This window comes from Vombatus ursinus, unplaced genomic scaffold (assembly GCF_900497805.2).
Source record: "Vombatus ursinus unplaced genomic scaffold, bare-nosed wombat genome assembly UNPS02014812.1, whole genome shotgun sequence".
Lineage (NCBI taxonomy): Eukaryota > Metazoa > Chordata > Mammalia > Diprotodontia > Vombatidae > Vombatus > Vombatus ursinus.
Window position 1 is genome coordinate 45,451,765 of NW_020954590.1, and position 16,975 is coordinate 45,468,739.

The 16,975-nt window shown below is 38.6% G+C and overlaps 1 protein-coding gene across 6 annotated transcripts in view; it reads left to right on the top strand.

The window, feature by feature from the left end:
- The window catches only part of LOC114054060 (disks large-associated protein 1), a 411,078-nt gene that overhangs the window by 246,034 nt on the left and 148,069 nt on the right, over positions 1 to 16,975 (top strand). The window lies entirely within an intron of this gene.

Here is a 16,975-nt window from a genome sequence, read left to right on the forward strand (position 1 = left end):
AGGGTTTTAGTACTGACTTAGAGATGTCCTTCCCATATTGATGAATGATCAGTCTCTTTAGCTTCCCCTTGCAGGAATCTGAGAAAGCAAGGTAAGGAAAAAGGGAAAAAGAAAGAAAGGTAAAACTTAGAGGGGAAAAGTCCAGGAGGAGATATGATAGTGTACGTCCCCAGAGAGTTTGTCTCTTTGGGCTTTTTTTTTTAATATCTTTTTTTAAAAGTTGCATTATGCCACATTATCTAATTGATGAATTATTATCACAAAAATTATCCTTATCTTCAGGGAGCATACAATCCAAAAGCAGAGAATATGTCCTTTTCTCTTTTTTTGTGAGTTTTTATGTTTGTTTGGGGTTTTGTGTGTGTTTGTTTTACTGGGAGTGTTGTCAGTCACGCTTCCGAGGTTTCCTCATCCTGCTTAATCAGGGAAGGCTTCTCGGAGGAGGTGTTGGGCTTTAAGGTGAGTTTTTAACTTAAAAGGAGCTATGGCTCATTGAATGGGAAATGCATGGACATGGGAGTGGGGAAATGATATGTTGTACTACAGCAAAGGAATAGAACTGGGTAGATAGTAAGTAAGTGGGGGCAAACCACATCCAAAAACGAGGGATTCTTACTTTTGAATAGTTTAAAATTGTGGTGTTTCTAGGGAAGATATTGAAAAAGTAAATTCTAGAGGTTGTATTGCTATGAAAATACCACTACTCCATGCTACACAGAAAACAAGGAAAAGATGACATGGAACTGAGTACAGAGGGTATGAGGGCAGAGGGAAAGAAACCAGGAGAAGTATAGGGCCTCCATAGCATGTTTCAGGTGTACAACCAGGCCAAGCAAGAATTCAAAGACCTAGTCTGGATTCTGATGCCCAAAATCACTCCATGTAGAGGGACTGAGTGTTCTACAGCAACAACTGTGATCAGGGATCTCAGAAGTGAGTTTCAGTTTAATTATCTGTGGAGCGGGAGTTCTTAATTTTTTTTATGACATTGGTAGTCTGGAGAAGCCTATGGACCCCTTCTCAGAATAATGTCTTTGAATAATTGAAGGAAATACTAAATTTCAGTTTTAGGTTAGTGAAAAATAAAGATGTAATTTTTTTTCCACATCCAAGTTGATTGAATCTGTTCATGGGCCTTTGGGGTTCATGGTCCCTAAATTAAGAAACCCTGCTATTGAATGGGAATTCTAACACTGAAGATTCTCTGGGGCCATTTTGGTATTTTATGAAGGACAGGTTTTGAAGTAATCACTTTCCTACTGCCTGCTTGACTTTATGTTCCAAAATCATTTGCCCCAAAAGTCACGAAAAAGGTAGCTTCTTATAACTAATGCCTATTTTGCCACCTGAGCCCCCACAAACAGTGTTCTATGTTCTTCAGAAAAAGACTCTGGGGAGAAATGAAGGCAGGAGGCATAGATTCCTTGGTTAGCCTCCTTCCTGGCCCCTTCCACCTTCATCACTTTGCCCACTTTGTATCCCTGAGTAAAGTCAGAGAACTCTGGCAATGGCATTCTCTGGGTTCAGGCCCACTTCCACCACTCACAGCAACACTTGATTGGCAGAGAGTTGTAGCAGCTTGATAGGCTGCTAAGAACCTTTTGAAAGGTGTTAGGTTGCCACCCTTTCTGTAGGCATGGTCAGCATGCCTCTTTTGGAGCACCAAACCAAGGTCTACACAGTTTTCAGACAAAGCTAATGCTACAGACTTGCAAATGCTCGCCTAATGAGCATATTTGCAAGTTCTCCGTTAGTGAAGATTACTTTTAGGCAGTTTTATTGAGCCTGCTAAACTTAAAAAAAAATTGAAGTCAAAAAAGCAACCAGTCAGATTGGCAGGATCTGAAAATGGTTCTGACTTGGATAGTCCTGGAACCAGAAAAACATCAAACATATTTTGAGTTGAGAGGTTGTTTGTTTTTAGGGGGGAAAAAAACAAAAACAGAAAATATCTTGAGTCAAAACAGAGGACCTATCACTATATGGCTTGTTATTTGATATCATGCAGGTTTTCTTCTCCCTTTTGTTTGAATAAAAAGATTTTCATTGAAATCCTTGAAGTGTGAAGAAAAACAGAACTGTCTCTACAAATTGCATTGACACTGGATTAAAAGTAATCCTATGTCCTTTAAAAGACCTAACATGATATTACCTACCTTGTAGAGACACATGACTATGTTCTAATCAACCAGCAATAAAGAAAATATTTTCACAGAAATATTTCACAATTTTGCCCCCACTACCACCAACATTCTTATTTTGTCCCTTTGTTGTAGATTCTTTGGATTCTGGCTGTTTGCATTGCTCAAATCAATGATCCCCTACATTTTCTTATATAATAAAGCATTGAGGCATGCATGGGGGGGGGAAATGCAATTGCCAAAGTAATTGTAAATCTTCTAGGATTTTCTGCATAGTAGATTTATTTTATCTCTAAGATTTTTTTGCCCTTAGCAAAGTCCTTCCTTTCTTCAGACTAAGAGCTCACACTTGCCTTAATCAAGATAACATAAGAGCATGGGTCACACAACATCTGAGTCATGCCAATGTTAGAATTACTTTAACATATTGTAGACAGGTTTGCCTTTTTAAGAGAGGGAAAGACCAGCCCCAGCCTGAAGCTTTTTATACACATAAACATATGTGTAGAGTGAGTTAAGAAGGAGACTTGTCTAGTCAAGAGAAGCAAGATGAAACAGAGCAAAAGCAGATGAGTTGATTACAAGCCTTTTGAACTGATAACTGGGGCTGTGTCATGTGATGAGATTTGCCTGAAAGGCTATTTGTTTTCCACACTGTAGATGAAAATCGAAAATACCAGAATGACACCAAGTACTTTGAAAACCTAGACTAGGGAGATGAAGGGCTTGGCTTCTATGGACAACTGTTTCATGTTTCTTAAAATGGGAACAGATGAGCTTATGTGAAGAAATCATCAGAGATTTTCTCACTTGTCTGGCCCAGATAGAATTGTTAGCAGATCTCTTCTACCCCAAACCTTCTACCTCGTAAGGTTATTGGGACTGTGCCTCTGAAAACCACAGCAACATTTGACAGAACAATGAGCCCACAGGTCTCTGGGAACAGCTTTGTTTTCTACTAGCAAAGGTCCCCTGGGCATCTATAGGTTTCTGTTTTGTTTGGTCAGTCTATTAGTAACACTGGTTAGAAAGTCTTAGGGGAAGAAGGCATTTGTTTCTCCAAGAGAATGTCAGGGCAGCCTAGCACCCATTAGAGAAGGACACTATTGGTGATAACCCATGAAATTCTCTAGCTAGGGCTTCTCAAAACATTACAGTCCTGACCTACCACACATGAAGATAAGCATGAATACACAAAAATCTGACTCAACCCTTTTCATCTAGTTCCCTAAATCTTCCAGGACTTCAGAGTGACTTTCTGTGTCATAAATAACTAACAATCAACAAGTGTTCATCTATCAGCATGTCCTAGTATATCCCTCACTGAGTATTCCAGGTGAATAAGAAATTCACTCACGCATTCTTCTGTCTTATATACCACATCATTTCTGGCAGACTTATGTACAATGTATCAACAATGCAGTATAAAATTAGAGTATTTTTTTTATCTCAAACTGGCATTTCATTAATCCTCTCAAAAGGATCTTCCTAATTGTATTTCCCCAGTTTCTACAAAGTGCTAGACACTGCATTTAATTCACATAAAACCCACTGATTTTTTTTTGTGATCAGTTTATTGCTTGTAATAAATTTAAATGAAGTTTCCGACTTTTGTGTTCCTAGAAAGCAAGACTTCATCATTCTCTAGGTAAAATACCTGTAGACAGCTACTTAAAAGAAAAAAAGAGGTTTGGAGAGGAGTAACCTCTCTTTTTTTCCTATTAAAGTTTTATTAATGCTCTTTTCTTTTTTGTATCACTTTCAGTTGTTTTTTAATCATGTCTGACTTTTTGTGACCCATTTGGAGTTTTCTTGGCAAATATACTGAAGTGGTTTGCCATTTCCTTCTTCAGTTCATTTTACATTTGAAGAAACTGAGGCAAGCACGTTGAAGTAATTTGCCCAGGGTCACATGGCTAGTAAGTGTCTGAGGCCAGATTTGAACTCAGAAAGGTGAGCCTTCTTTATTCCAGGCCCAGCACTCTATCCACTGCACCACCTAGTATATCACTAACACTTCCCAGTGACTCTCTACCACCCCTCACAAAATAGGACCCTCCTTTATAACAAGTTCAATCAAGCAAAACAAATCAATAAATTGGACATTCCTGAAAATACATGCTTTAATTATATACCTGTATTCCACTACCTAGTAGTGAGAGGTATGAATCATTCTTCATCTGCAGTCCTCTGAAGTTACTATATCTGGCAACTTCTTTCAGTAGAAGTTCCCTAGGGTATAAGATGGCAACGAACTAATAAACTGAAGGCAGAAAGGTAGAAACAGATCAAAGGATTTACTGGTGAGCCTAAAAGAGACACCCAGATCTCCTATTCTTCCTTTAATGATGATTAAAAATCAAACATGGTTAACCTTGGGAAAAGTTCAACTAATAGGTAAAGAAAATAGTAACCTATGGGTATGATTTCAAGGACAATAAAATCAATCAATCAAAAAGCATTTATTAAGTTCTTCCTGCATAGCAGGCACTGTGTTAATTACTAGTGATACTGAGAAAAAGGAAAAACAGCTCTTACCTTCAATGAGCTTACATTCTAATGGGAAAATTACATATATAAATCAGTATTTACAGAATAAATTTAGAGTAGATGGAAGGTAATCTTAGAGGAGAAGGTATTAATAGATAGGGAGACCAGGAAAGGCCTTGAGCAGAGGCTCAAAGGAAGCCAGAGATGGCAAGAGGCAGACGGGATTGCATTCCAGACAAGGGAGATTATCAGTACAAAGCTATGGCAAATGGAGTGTCCTGTTCAAGTAACAAGTAGGAGAGTGAACTGCATGAGAGGAGTAAACTGTGAAAAGACTGGAGAGGTAGGAAAGGGCATATTGTAAAGAGCCTTAAATGTCAGATACAGGACTTTATATTTGATCCTGGAGCTAATAGGGAGTCACCAGAATTTGGGGAGTGGGAGAGGACACGTTATAATCATAGGAGAAGGGTAACATGGTCAAAACTATGCTTTAAGAAAATCACTTAAGCAATTGCATGAAGGACAGATTAGAATAGGGAATAACTTGAAGTAGAGTCTAGTAAAAAGACTATTGTAGTACTCCAGGTGAGAGGTGAGAGGGGAGAGGGCCTGAACTAGCTATGTGAGTAGAGAGAAGAGGAAAAATCCAACCATCTAGTAAAGAAAGAAAGTACAAGATTTTGTAACTTCCTCTACATATAGATTGAAAAAGAGAGAAGTGGAAGCTGAAACCCAGGTTTCAAAGATGGGTGACTAGAAGGATAATGATTCCCTCAGCAATAGGGAAGTTAGAAAAGAAAGAAGGTGGGGGGGAGGAGGAAATAATGAGTTATATTTGGGACATATGGAGTATGAGATACCTACAGGACATCTGGGTTGAAACGTCAAGTAGACAGTCAGTGACATGTGGTTAAGCTCAGGGGAGAGACTAGAGATGGATAAATAGCTCTGGAAATCATATACATAGAGATGATCATTGAACCCATGGAAGCTGATGAGATCCCCAAATGAGAGCGTCTAGAGAGAAAAGAGAAGAGGGCTCAAGTCAGAGCCTTGGGGGGACACACGTGGATAGTGAGAATGGCATTGATAAAAATCCAGCAAAATTAGCTGAGGAATTGTTGGGCAGGTAGCAGAAGAACCACGAGAAGGGAGGGTCACGAAAACACAGAAAAGAGCAAATGATTGAGGAGGAAACAATTTTCAAGAAGGATTAGGATTGGGGGGAAAAAATCATTAGATTTGCCAATTGAGATCATTAGCAACTTTGGAAAGAACTTTTTGAATGATGAGATCAAAAGACAGGTTGGAAAAGGTTTCAAAAGAAAGTGGAGACACCCATTGTACATGATTTTTTTCAAACTGAAGAGGGGAAGAGATACGGGATGATAGCTGGTGGGAATGGTAAGATCTACTAACAGTTTTTAAGGACAAGATAGACTTGGGTTTATTTGTAAGTAATAAGGAAAGAACAGATGACAGCTAGGTGGCACAGTGGATAGAGTGCCAAGACTGTAGTCAGGAAGACTCATCTTTCTGAGCTCAAATCTGGCCTCAGACAGAGGCCTTCCTAGCTGGGTGACCCTGGGCAAGTCATTTGACCCTGTTTGCCTCAGTTTCAGCATCTGTAAAATGAGCAGAAGGAAATGGTAAACCACTCCAGTCTCTTTGTCAAGAATACCCCAAATGGGGTCATAAAGAGTCAGACATGACTGAAAAATAACAGAACAACAAGAGAAAGAACTAGTAGATAAAGATTGAAGATTAGAGAGTGTAGAAATGATAGATAGTGAGGCTAATGTTCTAGAGAAGACAGTGGGGAGTGAGATCAAGGATTTATGTAGAAAAGTTGGCCTTAGTAAGCAGGCCAGCCACTTCATCATTAGATACTGAAGTGAAGGAGGGGAGTGAGATAGGTAAAAGCTGTGAGATGGATTGAGCTGCCAGCAAATGGCCTCAATTTTTTAAGTGAAATATGAGTCAAGGTCTTCAACAGAAAAAGTTTTGAGGGAGTGGAACGTGGGTCTTGAGGAAAGAAGAAAAGGTTGGGATTGGACAAGGGAACAAGGTACCCAAGAATAGAGGATAGTGCAGAGTTGATTTTACTTACCCATGATTCAAGATTGGAAAAGGAGGGGACTGTAGCCAAAGCAAGGGTGATGGTCTGAGGCAGTATTGAGGGATGGAGGGATTAGAGGTCATGGTGAGGATGAAGAATAGATATAGGCATAGGGAGAGATAGAAAGATAAATGTTCATCTCAACCCACCCTTCCTCCACATACACACAAAAAAATAGTTACCCCATTTACCTTTCAGAAAGTCTTTGCCTAGAATTTCACCTTTAAAAATTCATTCTTTTTCATACCAAATATTTTTTAAGAATTTCAAGAGCCTCTTTTCGAAATGAAAAGCCTGACAGTAATGTACTGTCAGGTGGTGGAGCTATGAATGTGTCCAGACATTCTAGAAAGCAATTTGGAAGTATACTCAAAGTCACTAAACTGTGCATATGCTTTAATGCAGCAATAACACTGTCAGGCCTATGCCCCAAAGCAATCGGGAAAGAGGGAAAAGGACCCCTTATCTACAAAAATATTTATAGCAGCTCTTTTAAAGTAGCAAAGAACTGGAAACTAAAAGGATGTCTATCAATTTGGAAATAGCTGAACAAATTACCATACATAAATATAATGGAATACTATTACACCATAAGAAATGATGAGATAGGTTGAGAGAAACCTGGGAAGAGTTGGATAACTGATGCAGAATGCAGTGAACAGAACTAGGAAAATAATATATATCATGACAGTAACATTGTAAAGGAGAACTGCTTTGAAAGGTTTCTGACCAATACAATGACTAATGACAACTCCAGAACATTGCTAACCAAGCAAGCTTTCCCACCTCTCACTGAAGAGGCAATGGACTTTGGGTGAAGAGTGAGACATACATTTCTAGACGGGACCATAATAGTACAAATTTGTTTTGCCTAACTATATTTTTGTTAGAAGGGAGAGCTTGTATTTGGCAGAGAGATTATGGCGTACAGGGATAGAAATGCAAAAAAAAAAAAAAGATGAACAGAAGGAAGAAAGGAAAACAGTGTTAATGAAACTTTCAAAATATAAATATCTAGAGGAGACTGAAGGGGAGTTCAAAGGGGTACAGACAAGCAGAGCAATATTGATAAAACCATGTCAAAGAAAGACAGTGTGGAGAAGTTGAGAGAGTTGGCTTTGGAATCAGGAAGATCTGCTTCTAAAATATACACTGGGCATGAAACTTAACCTTTCATGCTCTGGGCAGCTCTTTAAAAGTATCAGCTGCAGATAAGGTACTCACCAGCATCAGTAGAGAGAGTTTGCTCATCCAGTTTTCCATATAACTGAAATCATCTGTTCAATCCCTTTTCTATCAAAAGGAAGAAACCATATTATGGTTTCATGTATAATTTCATTTTCTGTCCATCTTTGTATACGGAAGTATTCATTTTTGTTGATAATTTCCTAGTTAATAATTTAAAAAAAACAAAGAAAACTTGATAGTTTATTAAATAGTTTTCCAAAGCCAAGACTGAGAAAGACCCTGTGAAAACAGAATATAGAATAAGCATTTGAAAGGAGGTCAATATAGAAAAATGAAATCAGAAAGGAAAAGGATGTTAATGACAAACTTCCCTTAAATTTACAGGGGGTTTTTTTTGCCTTTTTTGTTTTTGGGGGGTTTTTTTGGTATGGAAACCCTTAACTCTGAGAACCTGTGTTTCTCAAAGCAATTTTCATTAGCACTTGACTACACCCCACCATAGGCATCTCTTTCTTTTCTCTATCTCATGTGGCTCCTTTCTCTTCTTCTGTACCTGTTTTCCTCTCTCTGTATTCTCTCTCACTGGATTTTGCCTCTGCCTTTCTTCTTTCTCTCCTACCAAGACTTTATGTTCTAGTGACACCACACACACACACACACACACACACACACACACACACACACACATACACAAATACATTGCCTAGTCCTGTAAAGTAGAAAAAAGACTACCATCCTGACTCTTATCTCAATAGTGCTCTACTAAAGAAATCCATTCTGTATCTTCTAGGGACTTGTTTGTTAATCTTCCCTATGTATTTACAATTTATATTATATTTATTTTTATACCCGGCCTCTCTTCCCAGCTATATTACTAACTCTTTGGGGACTGGAACTATGTCTTATTCTTCTTGGTCTTATCCAAGGCCTAGTATGGTGCCATTTACTTTTTTGGGGGGGTCTAGACCTATGATTTTATCAGTATAGGGAACTGTATATGAGGAAGCTTCCTTTACCTATATATATTTTCAAATGTTCTTCGAGTTGTCTTAGAGAGTTGCCAGGTAGGGCAGCTAAGTGGTGTAGTGGATAGAACCCTGGCCCTCGAATCAGGAGAACCTGTCAAATTCGGCCTAAAATATTTACTAGCTGTGTGACCCTGGGCAAGTCACCTCACCCTGATTGCCTCCCAAAAACAAAACAAAAACAAAAAACAAAAGAGAGTTGTCAGGCACTCTAAGAAGTAAAATTATTTCCCCAGGGTCATATAGGTCAGTAGATAGACATAGAACTTGAACCCAAGGCTTGCTGACTCTGAAGCCAGTTCTCTATTTTCTACTCCATGCTGTCTCTCTCTGGGGCTATCACTAATCATCCTGATCTTTGCCTTGCCCCTGGACTCCAATGACTGGAGGAAAGATGACTTTTCACAGCTCTGCCTCACTTAAATCCAATTCACTTGCAAGTCAAGATATCATCATCCTGATGTTATTGGTCCTTTTCAAGAATGAAGGACAAACAATAACAACATAGTAGGCATCTGACATTCTATTTGTTGAATCTATAGAATTTGGTGAATTTGGGTGTGGGCTACCAAGGACAAAGAAGACTAAAAGATGATAATGCCTGGCATGTGTGTTGGCTTACAACACGCTTGTATCTGTGTAACAACAGAACTGCTTAGCCCAGAGGCAGGTAGGCACCTTCTCCCACCTCCCTCCCTCCCAATCAAAGACCTTCTCCTGCCCAAGGTCTGGACTCACAAATAATGAGTTTAGTCCTGAGGGAACCTGAAAAGTGGCACCAGACTCTTCTCACTGTCTCTGGCTTTTTATGCCTCCCCATTCCCACCCCAAAGCCCTGGAAAGAGTCACTTAAAACAGCCTTAATTTCATCTAATGTCTAAGGTCTTATCAAAGGGCATCAGAAGGATGCTCAATATAAGGTGGGTCAAATATAAGACATATTTATTTTCTCTACACAAAAGAAATGCTTAAAATGCAAAAGACTCATCAGCACACATTGGCAAAGACTTCAAACCTGCTACAGTAAGCCATAGTCCTGTCATGCTGTCCTTCTAGGCTCATACTTAAAGCATCAAAACAGGAAATTTTTAGTGAAGTTGCCAACCTGCCATTTTACTTTTACATTAGTTCTATATTGCCTAGCCAACTCCCTCAAGGTCCATACCCACCATGGAAAGGCAGCGTATGAATTGAGCCCATCTTCCTGTCAGGCAACCATCTCTTCTGCGAATGCTATAGTTGCAGAAACCTCCTCTTCCTGTCAGATAGCATTGACTAAGAAAGCCAGAAACTCCTAGACTCCCAAGGTAGCCACTCCCAAAACACCCACCTCTCATGGTCACTACACAGTCACTACTCACTATGATCAAGGAAAGAAGTGCAAAGGTGAAGAGTCAGAAAGAGACTTGGGGCCACTCTTGGGTTCATCTAGGTCAGCAGATGTGATCTCATTCTGTGGGTCTACAGTTGTTATACTTGGCAAAGAAAAGAAACCTTTGTCTGAGTCACTGGAAATCTAAGAGAGCCTCACAGCATTCCCCACAGGCTTGGCACACAGTAGGGAGAGAGCCTAAGAGTAGAAGCCTCTCTCCCTTTGAAGTAGGATGGTGTTGTTCAGTCGTTTTAGTCTGTCCCACCCTTCCTAACGCCATTGGAGTTTTCTGGGCAAAGATATTGGAGTGGTTTGCCATTTCCTTCTCCAGCCCATTTTACAGATGAGGAAACTGAGGCAAAATGGTTAAGTGACTGACTTGCCCAATAGTAAAATGACCGAGGCCAGATTTGGATTCACGAAGATGTGTCTTCATGACTCCAGGCCTGGTACTTTATCTACTATACTAACTAGCTGTCAGAGCAGGATAGATTTTCCTAAATGAATGGCCAGTTCTCTGCTGCCATCACAAGTACCAAGGAATTGCTCATCTAGACATCCTTCAGGGCTGAGCAAAAGTGGGGGGGGGGAAGGGCAGGGGGAGCAAGCTTAGCTCAGCTCCACACAGAATATCCTTGGAGTATATTCTACCACCACTGCACACACATTATCCCTCATTTATTCCTCTCAACAACTCTATGAGGTAGGTATTATAGGTATCCCCATTTTACAGATTAGGAAACTGAAGTGATGTGACTTGCTCATGGAAACATAGCTAATAAGTGTTGTTAGCAAAGGGATTCAAATCCAGGTCTATCATGACTCCAAAGTCTAGAGCTCTTTCATGTACTGCTTCTGGGTATAGTAGATCTTGATAAATTATTTGATTATCACAGAATTTAAAAACTTGATGAAACCTTAAGGATCATATAGCCCAGTGCTTTCATTTTATAGAAGAGGAAACTGAGGCCTAAAGAACAGAATCAACTTAATCTAGTTCACACAGCTAGTACATGGCAGAATTGGGATTCAAATCAGGCTTTCTGACTTCAGCATCCTTTCAATTATCCAGAGGTTCCCAAAGTGGGTGATACTGCCTCCTGGGGGGTGCTGGAATGATGGGGGGGGCAGTAGTAGCCTCGGGTACAATTGGGGGGCATTGAATAAGAGGGGATTGTGGAAGCATAAGGAAAGAAGAGAAGAAGATTTTGAAAAACTGCTCGTACATGTTTCATCTCTTGTGTATCAGCGTTAAAGTCAGAGTGATTACATTATTTTCCAAATAAACACACAAAATCAAAGTTATAACCCATCAGTTATAATTGTTATAATACCACTCAAGTCCACTGATAGGTCTTAACAAGTCGGTGCATTAGGGGCAGCTAGGTGTCGCAGTGGATAGAGCACCAGCCTTGGAGTCAGGAGGACCTGAGTTCAAATCCAGGCTCAGACACTTGACACTCACTAGCTGTTGTGACCCTGGGCAAGTCACTTAACCCCAATTGCCTTAACAAGAAGAAAAAAAAAAAAAAAGTAGGTGCATTATCCAGAAGTCAAGCATGCATTGGCAGGAATATGTACATGTAATGACTTGTTTACAATATGATACTATCCGGTTACATGACGTAATACTGCATCATCAAAATTTCAATGTAGGGAAAAAAAATTTACAATAAATTATTCAATTTAAGATGTATCTTTTTTTTTAATATTTTTTTTAAATGACACAAATAAAAAAGTGTTAAAGGGTTAAAGGAAGTAGATTTGCAGGGGGACTCAGTAATTTTTTTTTAAAAAGGGGGCAGTAGGCCAAATAAATTTGGGGACCTCTGGATTATTCCATGATGTACTGCAGAAATGTACTAGATTCCAGCAGAACCAAAAGACACCTAAGTATACACTAGTTGAAAAATAGACATAAATAAAATAATTAAGTTAATAAAGACTTTTAATTCAAGGAAATTAATTTCATATTAATATTTTAACCCAACTGGTTTTTATTGTGTTAATTAATTTAAACTAATTGGGTTTTTTTAATACATAAGGAATGTCAATTTTTATATTAACACCATTTTTTAAAAATCCCAAATCAAGTTTTTCAGTGTTTTGGCAGATTACCTCTGCACAATTTCAAACAGGTAATCCTATTTATAAATGAGTGTTGTATGAGGTCCCTAACAAATACACAGCTAACTATTTTAGAGCCACCATTTTGTTTTATTTTTTCTTGGGAAAAATAATAATCAGAATTTGCATTGACAAAAGGGAATTTAAAAACAACACAAATTATGCTTATAGAGGTAATCTCTGTAGTTTTGGAAAATTTGTTACCTCTTCTCTCCTGAGTTGATTTTTTTTTTTAATTGTCAGAATCTAGAGCTCTGAGGGATGGTAAAAACTATCTAATCCAGCTCCATTATTTTCCAAATAAGGAAGTTCATGCCCAGAGGAGTTAAGTGATTTGCCCAAGATAGATTCAGTCAGGATTTGCATAGGCGTCTCTTGACTTCTGAGTCTCTGCTCTTTCCACTAAGCATATTACCTTCTTCATTATCACTTATCTTAGCATATTACCTTCTTCATTATCACTATCACTTTTAGTTATAAATCACTGTCTAGTGCCCCATTTTGTAAGTCTAGGATTCAAAACTGAAAGGAAACTTAAGAGATCATGTAATACCATTACTTGGCCTATTTCTAAAGATGATTAGGGAAAAAGGAAAAGAACCTATATGTTCTAAAATGTCTATAGTAGCTCCCTCTGTGGTGGCAAAGAACTGGAAATTGTAAGAATGCCCATCAACTGGGGAATGGCTGAACAAGTTATGTGGTACATAATTGTGATGGAATACTACTATGATACAAGAAATGATGAGTTCAATTATTTTAGAAAAACATGGAAAGACTTACATGAAAGAATGAAAAGCAAAATAAGCAAAATCAAGAGAACATTGTATACAGTAACAGCAATATTATTTTAAGAACGACTTTTAAGTAAAAAGTTATTTTGACTATTATAAATACCCAAATTAACTATAAAGGATATATAAAGAAAGATGCTATCTGCATCCGGATAAAGAACTGATAAATAGAAGTATGAATAGAACAATTTTACATATATATATATCTATCTATTTTTGTCTAATGGTAGCCAGGTGGGGGGGAGGGAAGGAAAAAAAGGGGAAAAAAGATATTTACATGTAGAAGGTGGTTCTTGAGCTGAGTCCTGAAGGAAAAAAGGAATTCTATGAGGTGACATAGGGAGGGTGTGTTCCAGGCATGGGGAAAGGTCAATACAGAGGTGCAGGGAGTAGAGATGGAATGTCAGCAAGCGATAGAGTGTCAAGTGTGAGGAGCAGAGAGGCCAATTTGGCTGAATTAGAGTGTGCAGAAGGGTACAATATGTTCAATAAGTCTGGAAAGATAAGTTGGGCCAAGGTTGAGAAGGGCTTGAAAAGCTAAACAGAGAAGTTTATATTTGATTCCAGAGGCAAGAGGGAACCACTGGAGTTTATTGATTAGGAAAATATCATGGTCAGATCTGTGCTTAATTAAAAATAACTTTGGCAGCAATGAGGAGGAGGAAGGATTGGAATAGGGAGAGAGCCAAGGCAAGGAGACCAATTAGGTAGTTAGCTGTTGCAATAAGAGAGGCAAGAACATTTCACATGATGCTTTATCTATAGTCCACACTTCTGATTTGTGTTCCATTCTCAGGGTTCAGTACATCTGTCCAGGGGTGGCTAGGTATCCACACAGTGGATAGAGTGCCAGGCCTGGAGTCAGGAAGTCTCATCTTCTTGGATTCAAATCTGGCCTCAGATACTTACTAACTATATGATCCTGGGCAAGTCATTCAAACCTGCTTATCTCAGTTTCTTCATCTGTAAAATGATCTTGAGAAGGAAATGACAAACCACTGCAATATTTCTGCCAAGAAAACCCCAAATGGGGTCACAAAGAGTCAGACATGACTGAGAAATGACTGAACAACAACAACAACATCTGTCCTTTACAAGTCATGAATTGTTGGAATGATCTGACTTTAGATTCCCAACTTCCCAAAGTCAACATTCTATTCTGTGTCATAGACCTTTATTTATCTATCTATTTATTTATTGTTAGGATTCTTCTGGGTATGTATGTATGTATTTATTTATTTTAATTTGATAGTATTTTATTTTTTCCAATTACATGTAAAGATAGTTTTCAACACTCATTTTTGTAAAATTTCAAGTTCCAAATTTTTCTCCCTCCCCAAGACAGCAAGGAATCTGATATAAGTCATACATGTACAATCATGTCAAACATATTTCCCCATTAGATAGACCTTTATTTAAAGAAGTCCAACAGATGGTTCAGAGTTTTGTGGACTATACAGGATTTTGGAATCATTACCTAAATAATAAGCAACCTTAAAAGATACTTGAATTCCCTGAGCAATCCCAGTTCTCTCCCCACACATACATATGTATATTATTATTTCTGATACAAGGATGCTAATACTTATTTGTGAAGTTCTGCAAGGATCTAATAAGAGTTATTTATTGAAGAAGCATTCAATAATAATTGGGTGAAAATAAACAGTTTGCTAACAATACAGAATATTAATTCAGAGGGAAATAGAGAATTGTTATAATACCACTCAACTTTTCACAGTAGGTCATGAAAAAATAAGTTGTTTCTGAAGTTCTCTTTGGTATTTACATCTGATTGCAAGTATGGGAATATTTTAATAAAGGGAAGTTAAGAGGAATGACTATATTTGACTTGATGTGAACCATTGAGGAGGGACTGGTTGCTGAATCAGAAATTATGACAACTTTCAGATCAAGTGACAACATCATTTTAGAGCTCAGGTTAGAAAAGGTCAGCTTAACATAGGTATCCTGCATTTCAGAAGAATAGATGTTAAAGAGTTCTGACAAAGACTATTGTGGATCTGTAACTCTAAAATTGAAGAGAATGATACAAAAAAAAAAAAAAAGATGGGATGAGCTCAAGAATGAAATACCCAAGACACAAACATACTTTTTCAATGAAGAACAAAAGAGGAAGATGTCTAAAAAAACTAATGTGGAGAGAAATTTCCTTCAAAATGACCGTGGAATGTGTATTAGTCTACCCAACAAGATATACACAGGAACTACATGAATATAACTATAGAATTGTGGTACCAGAGAAAACTTTTGAAAGTCCTTTGGACAGCAAGGAGATCAAATCAGTCGATGCTTAAAGAAATTAATTGAGGACATTCATTGGAAGGTCAAATACTGAAGCTGAAGCTTAAATACTTTGTCCACATAATGAGAAGATAGGATTCATCAGGAAAAACTCTGGTGTTGGAAAAGATTGAAGGCAAAAGGAAAATGGGATGGCAGAGGATAAGATGGATAAATTGTATCATGGAAACAACATGAACTTGGACAGACTTCAAAAGATAGTGGAGGATAGAAGGGTATACTATGAACCATGGGGTCATGAAGAGTCGACCATAACTGCACAACAATAACATAGAGCACCCTTTACAACAATAACGAGACTTAAATAATTAGAAAGATGTTAATGGCTCATGATTGGGAAATGCCAATATAATTAAAATGACAATATTACCTAAATTAATTTACTTATTCGGTGCCATATGACTCAAGCTACCAAAGGATTACTTTCTAGATCTTGAAAATAATTTAAAAATCTATCTTGAGGGGACTTGCGCTTCTGGGAGCCAAGTTGGTGGAGTAAAAAGGTAGTCTCTCTCTCATCCTCCCCTATCAACCTGTGAAAACCCAGAAAATATCACCCCAGAAAAAACCCTGGAACAGCTGAACCAGAAGAAAGACAGGTCGCAGCAGTGCAGTAGCCCAGCTAGCTAGAGGGATTAACGGGAAAGGCCCCTCCTACCCTGGGGGAAGGGGAGCAGTATGAAACAGGAGTCGCCCAGCCAGCTAGTGGAAAGACCCACTTTAGCACACCAGGAGGAGATTCTGGTGCTTCGTCATTCTACAGCAAACTGGTCTCCCAGAGACTCAGCAAAAATAAGGGAAGCAGCACTACAAAGGGCCCCAGGCAGATTAGCACCCGGCAGCATTAGTCTGAAAGGAGCTGAAGAAAGCAACCTAGAGGCGCCAAAAAGTTCCAGCCTTGTTGATTCCAGCTCAACACCAGATAAGCTGCCAGAACCCTACAGCCTCCAATTGCCAACATAAGAGGCCCCAGCACACAAAGCCAGTGACCAAGACCTAGGCTCCCAACACAACAAGCTTGGGTCAGTGCCCTCTGCTCCCCAGCAGGAGAGCATAATCTCTTTAAAGGCCAGAGAATAAAGAAACACCATGAGTAAAAAGAAACATACGATAGATTCATATTATGAGAAGAGTGAAGAATAAGACAGAAATTCTGAAGAGGACAACATTGTCATCAAACCCACATCTGCAACATCAAAAGGGAATATGAACTGGTCTCAAGACCAAAAAACCTTCTTAGAAGAACTCAAGAAGGATTTCAAAAGTCAAATGAGAGAGGTAGAAGAGTCCTTAAAAAGTACAATTGGCCAATTGGAAAAAAAGTACACTGAAGAAAACAAGTCCCTAAAAAACACAATTGGTCAACTGGAAAAAAAGTACACTGAAGAAAACAA